This window comes from Oryzias latipes, chromosome 6, assembly GCF_002234675.1.
Source record: "Oryzias latipes chromosome 6, ASM223467v1".
In the NCBI taxonomy this organism is placed as follows: Eukaryota; Metazoa; Chordata; class Actinopteri; order Beloniformes; family Adrianichthyidae; genus Oryzias; species Oryzias latipes.
The window spans coordinates 23,857,997-23,871,953 of NC_019864.2; positions in this window are offsets into that span (position 1 = coordinate 23,857,997).

The following is a 13,957-nucleotide window of genomic DNA, read 5'->3' on the forward strand; positions in this document are numbered from 1 at the left end:
GTCGCACCACCGGCCAAACTATGCAAAAGAGGATGGCCTTTACACACAAAAAAGGATTCAAGCAACAGTGAAAAGTCATCCTTTCTTCAGACGGAAGAACAGGAAGAGACTTCCATCAGAACAAGGTCCAGAAAAAGGTTCGGTTTATCCACTAGCACTGGGTGGGATTAGTGAGGACAAGATAGAGACAGAAACACTGGGACATCTGATGCAAGACAAAAGAGCAAGTTATCATCTGCAGAAATGAGAGAACAGATAGCAGACCACTACAGCAACTCTAACAGCTAAAGAGAATCACCTCCAACATCTGTTACAAGACAAAAGAGACACCATGTATTAGCAGTTGGGAGAAATTCAGCAATGAGAGGAAAGGATAAAAGACAAACATTTTGGAACAAAATCAGGGGGATTTTCTTGAGTTTTAGAGGCTTTTTCAGATGTGTGCATTTTAATACAGTGGTAATTAAATTACATTGCATTGATGATATTTTATGTCAAGCAACAGAAGAAGTTGCTGGCCTCCAGCTGTCTTGGAGTTACGCTCTGGAGAGGAACTTGGACAACAAGATTGCATCTGACATCATCAGCCAAAAGGAAATTATACAGTTTGCCTTAACCCTAATCCTTACCCAATGGCGTTGCAAAGTTTAGAAAAAGGTTTAGTTTAGGCTCCCCGTCCATATTTCCGCTCTTTATATCTTACTTTGACCAATCTGCAACTCTGCATTGGCGCACATGTATAACTGTTCTTATTTTATTAGAATTTGTTTTGTTTCATTTTACCAAGAGATAAAGTCAGAACACAGTTTTTACACACATTTGTTGTATTAGTCTTTGGTGGATTCACTGCACCAAAATGTGAGTAATGAAGTAATGGGTTTTTGTAGTCTAGTAATTGTAATTTAATTTCTGAAATTTGAACCGTAAATCATTACGTTACTCTATTACTTATAAGTGTTGTTCTAAATTTCAAAGATTTTGTTTTTTCTTTATCCATAGAGCTGGGAATTAGGCAGAGAAATTGGTGGTCATTTTTCATATGCAAGGTCCTAAAAAGGTCTTAAAAAGTCTTAAAATTAGCTTGATGAAACGTGTAGGAACCCTGGAAATGTCAAAGCGGTGCAAGTTTCGGGAATCTTGCTCCAGACGTTTTCTTTTACAGCTCTGTTCTGATATATGAAAGACTTGGTGTCATATGATTCCAGCCACAGTTATTCATTTCTCCACCATGATCGATCGATTAAGCAGGTTGGTACTTCCCTGTTTTGAAAGGGACACTACTCATACTTAGGCCTGCACAATTAATCGCAAATTTATCGTTATTGCGATTTCAAGCTGTGCAATATCCATATCGCAAAAAGTTGGTGAAAATCGCAATAAATGGTAAACCTTAAATGTTAAAAACAATCTTATGGCAACATGAACTATTTAATACATTTTAAAAAATCCCTTTATGCATTTGACCAATCAGATGGAGCCCTTCACGTTGTTGACCAATCGGATGTTAGATGTTGACCTCCTGATTAGACGAGAGTCATTTGGAGACTAATTTAAGGTATTTTGACTATTATCTAAATTAAACTTTTGCAGTGAAATGGAAATGTTTGTGTTGTTTTTGCTATTTGTTCATTTATCGCAAGTTATATCGTCATCGCAATATTGATCACTGATACCGCATATCGCATGTTTTCCTCATATCGTGCAGCCCTACTCATACGTCACTACTAAAGCAGAGTCCCTGATTAGTCAGAGTACTTACAGCGCACATTCAGTTGCAGCGCATCATAGAGCCCAAAAACGAACTTGAAAAACTAGTGTAGTGACGCGTGAACGTAAGAATTTTGAACAAGGAAGCCCAAAACGTGCGTATGCTTTACATACTTTTTGGTTGCTTAAGCACGTTTTAGAATTAAGGTTTTTTCCAAGTGATATGGGAGGACTTCCGGTTCCAGTTGACGACTTCCGGTTCCGGATGTTGATGTCTGCAGCCAAGTCCTCTTGACGCTCTGCCACATCCAGGTTACAGATCCCACATTAACTTCTTCCTCAGGTCATGGAAGACCGATGACTCATCAGTGCCTGGCCGTGAAATCCTGAGAATATTCCAGAACACCTGTGTTTCTCTACTCAGTGCCATTAGAGACTCTTTCCTGCTCTAATCTGAGTGTGGTTCTCGTTTGTCCACTACAGTAAAGGAGAATTATATGTCCAATTTCTATTGGTTGCTCTTCATTTAAATGTAAGGTAGGACCAGTAGAAAGCACAACATACACATCAATGTATGAAAGCCAATGACTTTATCCAGTGCTGTGTTATGAGAAAGCAATACGGTAAGTCTTCTCTGTGATGAACTCAACTTTATGCACTGACATGATTCACATGGCAAACATGCAGAAATGGAAAATAACTTTACACACACCCCCACCCACCGTAAGCTTCTTCATCACAAGCAGGGGCCCGAACAGCAAAGAAAAATAGACCAAGTCGCAAGTTTGAATTCATCCCTGATTTACGACTCAATTTTATTGAAATTCTGTACATGAGAAGGGAGGAAGGCAATATATTTGCCAATCCTCCAGCTAAATGGGTTTCACCACCTCTAAACAATGTTGAATATCCTGAGGTTATGGGGCCATGTTTTGTCATATTATACCTCTTTGCCTCAAAAGCCATCACAGTAAATCTAGCCGGGAAGTCACATTAAGCAGTGCAGGAGATGTCAGCTGAGATGGAGGCTGAGTGCAATCCTGGCACTCCAAGAGGACTCTGCAGTCTCAAAGTGAAGAAGTGCAGCTGCTCCTTTAGCCCTGTAAAAATACTTAAGGGAGCAGATGATTAGAAGAAGGACTCCACACTCAAACAGACTCGGTTTGCTCTGTTAAGATATACTTGCTGACATTAATGGTTGAATAGATATGAGATTGTTTTTTTATTCAAAACTATTAAAAAGAAATGACCACACAGAACTTTAGCATCTTTTACAGGCACATTTTGTCTAGTTAAGTTTCTTTTTATGTTAAAAAAAAAAAGTTGGTTTCTGAAACACTGAAAATGTGTATAATTAGGAAATAGTTAAGCATCTTCATAATTTTCTAGAGGAATTCACTTTTGAGAGCGTAAATATTTGGAGGATCAGGCACATCTCTGTTTATTATTGCATCTTGCTCTTTGGGTGTAAATTCTACAATTACAACACCGTCAATTTAAAGTACTTAATTTCAAAATGGCATTTGTCTTCAACCAAAAACACTGGATTTCTAGTATCTGCAGGTGCCACTGAGGCCAAAACATCCTGATCTTGCAAGATTAATCTCAGTCTGCTTTCATTTCTGTTTTGCTAAAGTCCAACAAATTAATTGTGATTATAAAAGACTTTCGAGAACAGTAGACCCCCCTCAAAAGTTGTACCTAATTTCAAACACAGGAATTACACCACACTTTTTTTTTTATTATTTATTCGTTTATTTAACAGGGACAGTGCACATTAAAAGCATCACTGCAATGCGCCAGAATTAGCCCAAAGGCTATTTTTCATCCGTAGTCCCCGGACAGGTGTTAAAAATGGTCAACCTAAAAACCTAAAAACATCAATTAAGTACATTAATTAAAAATATACATTTACAATTAAATTATCATCTAAAATACATATACTAATAAAAACATGCACATAGTGAAAACATAAAAAACAAGTATAAAAGACACAAAGGTGACAGAGGGGAGGAGGAAGGGCAGGTGTTAATCCAGTTCAATGTGAACATGTTTGCTGTGATATGAGCCAGTTTTTTAGGTTCTTTTTAAACAGAGTGTATGTGGTGATGTGTCTTTTCTTCACTAAAGTCTCCCACCAAAATACACATACAAAAAATTGGAATTTTTCACTTTTGGGTTAAATGATTGAAGATTCCAGCAAGTCATAGAACACAGCTGTCACATAAAAGTATTCAGTTTATGCAAACAACTGTAGCTTCCTCAAATCTAAAACAAAAGAAAGCAACTGTTACCAAAACGTTAAAAGGTTATCATTGTCAATTATCATCATCCGATTAAGGATCAGTTGCAACAATAGCAGTACATTACAATAGCACACAAGATCATTGACAAAGCCACTCAGGCTGCAGGGGCTTTCATCAAAACCAGACCATTTACCGTTTGTTTAATGAGTCTGTTTTATGTCCACTACATTTAAAAGCCTATTCAATGCCAACACAATAATGCACAACTGTATATGTCAACAATCAAAAGAGCTTTAAAGTTAAAAAGGATATATAAAGCAAAGACTAAGGAAACACTGATTAATAAAGATAAATTGTGTTTGTTGAATGTAAAATGTTAAATAAGTATAAACATTCAAAAGTAAAAAAAATTGTATTTGTGATGTAATATATGAAACAAAAACATTACTCAATAAAAAGTTAAACTCAATGCAGAAGAAGTTAACATCCACTAAGTGTGTTTTCATTCATGTCAATAAAATACAAATATAGAAGAAAACAATTAGCCGAAATGGAGAAATTCACCCAATATTAAAATGAGTTTCTGCCCAAACAAGATCAGACGGAAAACAGAAATACAGACAGCAGAGCAGCTTTAAAATGCACTCCTTGCTTAATCTGGGTGTAGATGGGTTACAAGAGGACTGTAAGGTCATTGGTGGCAAAACAATTGCATCCCTGTGGACAATAGTAGATACATGAATAAAACCCACACACAATTTTAACACAGAAACACACAGGAACACAGTACATAAGATGCAATGGGTGGGTTTTTTTCACCCTTGCATTGATCCAATATCAATAATTACATTGCAGATGCATAATTTTAGACTTCTAACATTTAAAAAAAAACTGTCCGACCAAAAGCTATTCAGTTTAGCTTTTAAGATCTTCACAATGGCAGAACCTCTCAGATTCATCAGGGAGGTGGAGAGTATTCTAGGAAGTGAATGCTGAAATGAGATCTTGGGTTGTGTTTTATTTCACTTTGGTGAAGATATAAGACCCCTTATGGGCCACAACCCTGCCTGTTTTCTAGTTCATCCTGATCAGCTTGCTGCTGATTAGCTGACTCACACGTTTCTTCATCCTGATTGACTTCTTCTTCTTCTTCTTCTTCTTGTGATTTTATTGGCGGAAGGCACTAACGTGAAGGTGCATTACCGCCACCTACTGTATCCTGATTGACTGAACTGACCTGTTTTAGGTAGTTAGTCCAGGGAGAGCTGATTACCTGGATCAGGTGTGTTTAGCCAATAAGGAGCTATTGGTTGGTTGCAAACATGTTGGCCATTGGCCCTCGAGGCCTGGATTCTGACACCCCTACCTAAAGGTTCTCTATAATAAAATGAAATGTGATCAGTAGGAAAAACCATTAAGAAATGTGAGCTTATTGTGGATAAAACATTTTTTTAGAGAAAAGCAGGTTCAACAATAAAGCTTTGAAACATGAAAAAGCATCCTGGCTTTCATCCAGAATCTACTTCTCTAGGTGGAAAAAATATCTATGCAATGACAAAACATATTTCCTCAGATATGCACACAAGCATAAATACCAAGAACTTATTATAAACAACCTCTGTTTTAACCAAAATGGAAATAGTGAGTTCAACCGGATGCAGGAAAACTGTACAGTAAAAAAAAAGATGTAAAATGTCAATTCCAGTGAAAGTGTCTGGAGCAGGAGGAAACAAGGCATAAATAAGCATTTTATTTTGGCACACCCATTTTTTGACAGAGCACCTAAAAGGGCAATTTGAATAAATCCAGATCTGTTTTAGTGGTGATTTTTCCAACAACATGAATCATTATATAGATGATTTATGTTCTTTCTGCCTGTTCAACATCAGTAATTCCGAAATTTTTATGCTTCACAAACCCAAACTCTGTGGTGTCCTATGCATTTTTACATGAAGCTTGTTTATTTTTTACTATAAAAGATAAACTTCACCTATAACCTGTTTTGAGCTGAGAGCACTTTTAATAACTTTTTCTAAATGTCATCTGTGAACTGTTTGGATGTGTTTATGACCAAATAAGTGAATACATGAATAGAAAATGCTCTAATTTACACTAAACCATTAAAATAAAAGCTAGGAGTTTGACTCTTTCTCATAGTATTTCTTATTCTGAGGTTTGATATACGGTTGGTCTTCTATGGTTTCTATCTCTACACATTTTTATTGCAGTGAAACCTCCCAACGCTGATAAATAACAGGCCTCACCTTTCCTTCGCAGGGCTTAGCATGACTGACTGCGCTCCGAGTCTCTCTGAGAGTGTGTCCTCAGCTGTGAATCACTCGTGTTAAAGCGGACTCACACACTTGCACTCCTCTCGGCTTTCACCCACATGGAAAGAACAGAGCAGACAATCTCGGAATTGCTGCCCTGCTGTCAAAGGTCAGCAGAGTTGAAAGGTCGCCCTGCACATCATTTATAGACTCTTAAAAAAGCTTGGGCCGTATGTCGCAGCCCACTCTCCCTTTCAAACTGTAATCAGCCTACAAGTTGAGTTATTTTACTCATCCGTGAGTCTGTGGAGTGAGAAATGAGACCAACAGGAAAGGAGAAAGAGAGGAAAAGAAGGGATGAGGTAAAGGGAAGGAGACGAAAGCTTTGTCCTGATAAATGTTTAAGTTTTATGTTTATTCCTTTGTCATCTTGAGTGAGCTTTTTTACCTGCAAATGCACGGTTTCAGTCTCTAATAAAAACACAGATGAATATGAAAATGTGCTTTTTGAATGGTACAGAATCAGTATTTAATTGATGCTGCTCCAAAATCACCTCAAATTATGAAACAGTTAAAAAAGTTGTTATTATTGTGTGCTTTAACAACCTTATATTGATAAAATTATCATCTTAATGCTTGATTTAAGGCTTGAATGGCAAGTTTGAAAGTTTACTGAAACTTGGGTTTGCTTGCCTTCTTTTATAAAACTGGAAGGAAATAAATAAAAAAAATTGATAACAATATGGAAGTTTTTGATGCCAGTGTCTCTCTTTCTTTTCACTGTTGCAAAAACAATATGGTCCTTGCAGCCACTGACTGCTGCAGGCCATAACTATGTGGGTCACAAGAATGTAGTGATCGCTATAAATAGATGTACTCTATTAAAGTTGTATGGCAAAAAGCTAGCATCAAAGTTTCAACTATAGATTCAACTATAGCAGTCTGGAGGATGGGTCAGTACATTTATTTTTCTACATTTACCGGTATTTTTTGTGTGGTCTGAAGAGCAACTGCATTGACAACAAAGTTACTGATGTGGTCATGCAGAGTTTTGAATTGCAATTTTATTATTTTAATATAGTTTATTTTCAGCCTGGTGTGTGCATATTAATGACTATTATCTCTGACGTTCAACTTTATTTAAACCTTTTAATTCCAATCCTGTGAGATACACTTTTCACTACTTTCACTTCAGATGTCAAAATAGAAGTTCCTCGAGGCCAACGCCCCCCGTTTGATTTAAGATAAGGTTAAGTCCATCAATCTGTCTTCTATTCCTTCTTTGTTCTGTGCAGGGTCTCAGCAGGTTGCTGGAGCCTATCCCAGCTACTTTAAGTTGAAGGTGGGGAACATCCCTGACAGGTTGCAGTCCATCACAGGCCCACACACACACACACACACAGACAGACACATTCACAACTAAAAGACCATTTAGAGTCATCAACCTATGAAGCATGTTTTTGGACTGTGGGAAGAAGTCAAAGTTTTTGGAGAAAACCCATTCATGCACGGGGAGGACCACCAAACTCCACACAGGAAGGAGCCAGATAGGATTTGAAGCAGGGCCTTTTTGGCGTGAGGGGAAATCCCAAGCACCAAACCAGCATGCAGCCAGATAAGGCTGAATAAAACATGTAACTTACCTTAAAAGGACGTGAAACCAAAGCTAAAGCGGGACCTGGTTGGACAGGTAAAGATGAAGCAAAGATCAGATAAAGTTGAAGATAAAAAGGTGATCAGGTTGGGGATACTCATGTTGTTAAATTATTCAGCGGAAAGGACCACCCTGGTGGCAGACATACGTTTTTGATTTCTTGGGAAGGCTTTAACGTCTTAGGGTACATGGTCCTCCCACAGACCAGCACTGTCACTGATGCCTATATATCTACAGGAATGCTCATGTGTCTTTATACACGCACTTCTGAGCATGAAGCTTCTTTGTTATTGATGGAGCAGAGGCCCAAGTCTCTGGTCTGGGTCACACACACACATGGTTAGGTGTTGGCCTGTGAGTCCCTCCCCTCGTGGTCAAAATGGTGGAGAACTCTGTTTCACTCCAGGAGATCCCATAAAGCTGCCAGAGCCACAATCTCCATCTCTTTGTCTCTCCAACCATCTCTGCTCTATTCTCTGCGTTTCTCCGTCCCGTCTCTAAATCCCAGTTTTAGTTTATTTACGAGTAAATTTTCCTGTTCGGATGATTTAGCAGAAAAAGTCCCACAGTCATCAGATGACCTTCTGCGTTGCACACATCCACTTTCCTCTAAATCACGGTACAAAGCTGCCTGCCAGCCTGCATTCTGCTACAAATATATTTAGTTACCAAAATGTCGGAGATCGCAGGACGCTTAGCAACCATGTTTCCTTGTTTTGACAAGCAGCCGTATCTTCCATTCATGGATAACAGCTGCAGAATTTGACCTTGTTCTCTTGGATTTTCTTTCACACTGTTTGGATCTGTGTGAAACTGACGCTGCCTCCTTACTTCCTGAATCTTAATTGCACCCACTGAATATAAAGGTGAAATGGAACATCCCAATAATTAGATAATAATATTAACATAAAATAATCAAAGTAATAAAGAATAAATAATCATTTCAATCAAGTAACTATTAAGTAATACTTATATCAAACTAAAAGCATAAATCAGCGGTGTCCAAACTTTTAGCAATAAAGGCCAGGTTTGGGGAGGTGAAAATGTGTGAGGCCCAATCAATCAGCCTGCATTCTTTAAAGCCCTATAATAACATCAAATACTAAACTATAATGAACTGGTCGTATAATAAATTAGATAAATAAAAAAGTAATTAAAATGAACTATTCAATGAAAAATGTGTTGTAATGGGATACCTCACATAAACAGAAATTTATCTAAATACGTTTTTTTTTTTTAACCAAAATTACTGTGAAATTCACATTTCAAGAACAGAAATGAAATAAAGAGAAAGTCTGGGGGGGAAAAAACTAACTTTAGTCAACAAAAGTTCTGGGTGTATATGAAATGTAACATATTTTTCATTATTAAATGCTGCCTGTAAACTTCTAAATTGAAATCTTGTCAACTGGCAATTAGCTATCGAACAATCGTAGTTTTGTTCACAGAAACAAATAAGTTTGTTCTTCTCGTTAAGGCTCTGAATGTCAAGGTTGGTTGCCACAGGTTTACAACGGCTTATAATTTAGCCAGTCACAATCAAGTAATCGTACACACAGTTTTGTGAAAGTGCTGGGGGCCGCTTATTATTGTTTTTATGGTAGGAGCCTGCGGGCCAGTGGAAATTTGAACGAGAGCCGCATTTGGCCCCGGAACCGGACTTTGGACATGCCTGGCATAAATCAATGGAAGCTAGGACCTTTTTTGTGATGTGATAAAGCTAAAAGACGAGCCTAATTAACAATAAAATACCTATAGAACTGGATTGCTCATTACATCGATCTTCAAGGACATGAGGGTAGATCGCAGGCCAGCAAAGATAAATAACCAACAAACAAAAAATATAGTTCTGAAAAATCTGTCAGCGAATCAAAATCCTCACAGAGAAGTACATGACTTGATTGACATGCAGAATGGCCAATCGAACATCCCCTGATCCATACGTCACTACACATGCATTTTTAAATAAATATACTAATAGTTCATAATACATTGTTCATTAAACAGTATTTTAGTCTCAAAATACTAAAATAAATATTTATATATACGAAACATCCTCTTATACATACGTCACTGCACATGCGTTTTTAAATACATGTACTAATAGTTCATAATTTATTTTAGTCTCAAAATACTAAAATAAATATATATATATACGAACATCCTCTGATACATACGTCACTGCACAAGCGTTTTTAAATACATGTACTAATAGTTCATAATTTATTTTAGTCTCAAAATACTAAAATAAACATTAAAAAAAAACGCCCCTCTCACCCTCCGCGGGTGGTTTCTCCTCCAAGCTCGGGTCCTCTACCAGAGGCCTGGGAGCTTGAGGGTCCTGCGCAGTATCTTAGCTGTTCCTAGCACTGCGCTTTTCTGGACTGAGAGGTCTGAGGTCTTTCCAGGTATCTGTTGTAGCCACTCCTCCAGCTTGGGGGTTACTGCCCCAAGTGCTCTAATTACCACAGGCACCACTGTCACCTTCACTTTCCAGGCTTTCTCCAGTTCTTCTCTGAGTCCCTGGTATTTCTCCAGTTTTTCATGTTCCTTCTTCCTGATGTTTCCATCGCTTGGCACTGCCACATCCACCACAACGGCTTTCCTCTGTTCTTTATCCACCACTACAATGTCTGGTTGGTTTGCCATTACCATCCTATCAGTCTGGATCTGGAAGTCCCACAGGATCTTTGCCCTCTCATTCTCTACCACCTTCGGAGGTGTTTCCCATTTTGACCTTGGGGGTTCCAGTTCATATTCTGCACAAATGTTCCTGTATATTATTCCAGCCACTTGATGGTGGCGCTCCATGTATGCTTTCCCTGCCAGCATCTTACATCCTGCAGTTATGTGCTGGATTGTTTCAGGCGCCTCTTTGCACAGCCTACACCTTGGGTATTGTCTGGTGTGGTAGATCTGAGCCTCTATCGCTCTGGTCCTCAGGGCTTGTTCCTGAGCTGCCAGGATTAGTGCTTTAGTACTGTCCTGTAGGCCAGCCCTTTCTAGCCATTGGTAGGACTTATGGCTAGAAAGGGCTGGCCTACAGGACAGTACTGAAGCACTCATCCTGGCATATATATATATATATATATATATATATATATATATATATATATATATATATATATATATATATATATATATACATACACACAAGCACTCCACCAGCGCCTGGCAGCACAAATGAACCAGCTGCTAAGAGTTGGGACTCACCCCGAATGGCTAACGGAAGGGCGAAAGATCCTGATCCAGAAGGATCCCTCAACAACATCAACAGGACTCTAAGAGCCTTCATAGGAAATTCGATGAAGCTGTGGAAAACCACCCTTGAAGCCAATGGTAAGCCACTTGCACACGTGTCCATCAAATGTGGGATATACCAAGGTGATGCTCTGTCCCCACTGCTGTTCTGCATAGGTCTGAACCCCCTCAGTCATCATCAAAAAGACTGGCTATGGATAGCGACTCAGAAATGGGGCCAACATCAGTCACCAGGAGCGTGACATTGACTCCCTGATCCACACCACCAGGATCTACAGTACTAACATTGGGATGTCATTCGGGCTCAAGAAACAGAGCCAGATTGTGACAAAGAGAGGCAAGGTATTCCACACAGGTGGGGTCTCACTCCCAGAAGGAAAAATGGCAAATATTGAGAACAGTTACAAGTACCTTGGAATTCCACAGGCAAATGGCAACCTGGAGCAGACAACAAAGAAAGCTGCAACAGCTAAATACCTCCAAAGAGTAAGGCAAGTCCTGAGAAGCAAGCTCAATGGCAAGAACAAGACCCGGGCAATAAACAGCTACGCACTGCCAGTTATCAGATACCCTGCAGGAATAATAAGATGGCCAAAGGAAGAGATACAGAACCCGGATGTTAAGATACAAAAGCTCCTCACCATGCATGGAGGGTTCCATCCCAAATCCAGCACCCTGAGACTGTATGCTAGACGCAAGGAAGGAGGCCGAGGACTAGTGAACGTAGAAGCCACTATCCAGGATGAAACATTCAAGATGCATGAATACATCAAGCTCAAGGCCCCAACTGACAGTGTGCTGAGTGAATGTCTCAGGCAATGGAGAGCAGAGGATACAGTGCTGGAGGACAGATCCTCATGGGAAGACGAACCCCTGCATGGGATGTACCACTGGACCATAACTGAAGTGGCTGATATCAAGAATTCCTACCAATGGCTAGAAAGGGCTGGCCTACAGGACAGCACTGAAGCGCTCATCCTGGCAGCCCAGGAACAAGCCCTGAGCACCAGAGCAATAGAGGCTCAGATCTACCACACCAGACAAGACCCAAGGTGTAGGCTGTGCAAAGAGGCGCCTGAAACAATCCAGCTTATAACTGCAGGGTGTAAGATGCTGGCAGGGAAAGCATACATGGAGACAATCAAGTGGCTGGAATAATATACAGGAACATGTGTACAGAATATGAACTGGAAACCCCAAGGTCAAAATGGGAAACACCTCCGAAGGTGGTAGAGAATAAAAGGGCAAAGATCCTGTGGGACTTCCAGATCCAGACTGATAGGATGGTAATGGAGAACCAACCAGACATTGTAGTGGTGGATAAAGAACAGAGGAAAGCCGTTGTGGTGGATGTGGCAGTGCCAAGCGATGGGAACATCAGGAAGAAGGAACATGAGAAACTGGAGAAATACCAGGGACTCAGAGAAGAACTGGAGAAAGCATGGAAAGTGAAGGTGACATTGGTGCCTGTGGTAATTGGAGCACTCGGGGCAGTAACCCCCAAGCTGGAGGAGTGGCTACAACAGATCCCTGGAAAGACCTCAGACCTCTCAGTCCAGAAAAGCGCAGTGCTAGGAACAGCTAAGATACTGCGCAGGACCCTCAAGCTCCCAGGCCTCTGGTAGAGGACCCGAGCTCGGAGGAGAAACCACCCGCGGAGGGTGAGAGGGGCGTTTTTATATATATATATATATATATATATATATATATATATATATATATATATATATATATATATATATATATATATATATATATATATATATACACATACAAATACATATATAAATATACACATGTACAAATATATAAATACGTATGTACATACATACATATATATACATATATATGTATATATATATATATGCATATATACATACATACATATATATATATACACATACATGTATATACATATGTTTACATACATATATGTACATATACATACATATATATATGTATATATACATATATATATGTATATATATGTACATATATATGTGTATATATAAATCTTTCAAAACTATATGCAAAAGGGATTTTAAAAGTATAATAGGAGAAAGCATGGAAAGTGAAGGTGACATTGGTGCCTGTGGTAATTGGAGCACTCGGGGCAGTAACCCCCAAGCTGGAGGAGTGGCTACAACAGATCCCTGGAAAGACCTCAGACCTCTCAGTCCAGAAAAGCGCAGGGCTAGGAACAGCTAAGATACTGCGCAGGACCCTCAAGCTCCCAGGCCTCTGGTAGAGGACCCGAGCTCGGAGGAGAAACCACCCGCGGAGGGTGAGAGGGGCGTTTATATATATATATATATATATATATATATATATATATATATATATATATATATATATATATATACATATATATGTATATATATATATATATATATATATATATATATATATATATATATATATATATATATATATATATATATATATATATATATATATGCATATATACATACATACATATATATATACACATACATGTATATACATATGTTTACATACATAATGTACATATACATACATATATATATATGTATATATACATATATATGTGTATATATATATATATAGAGAGAGAGAGAGATGTAGATTTTTAAGACTTTGTCGTCTCAAAAGTGGCTCTAAAGTAGCTCTGACTAAACTGTGAATTTTGACTCATTTCTGTTTTGGTGTCTTCTAGGGATTTCAAAAAAAGTTAAAAGTGCCTTTAACTTGGTTTGTTTCCATAGTTTTCTTGGTTCATGTGTTTTTTTGCCCCTGTTTGCCCCTGCCACAGCAGCGTCAAGCTTCTAATTAGCCACAGC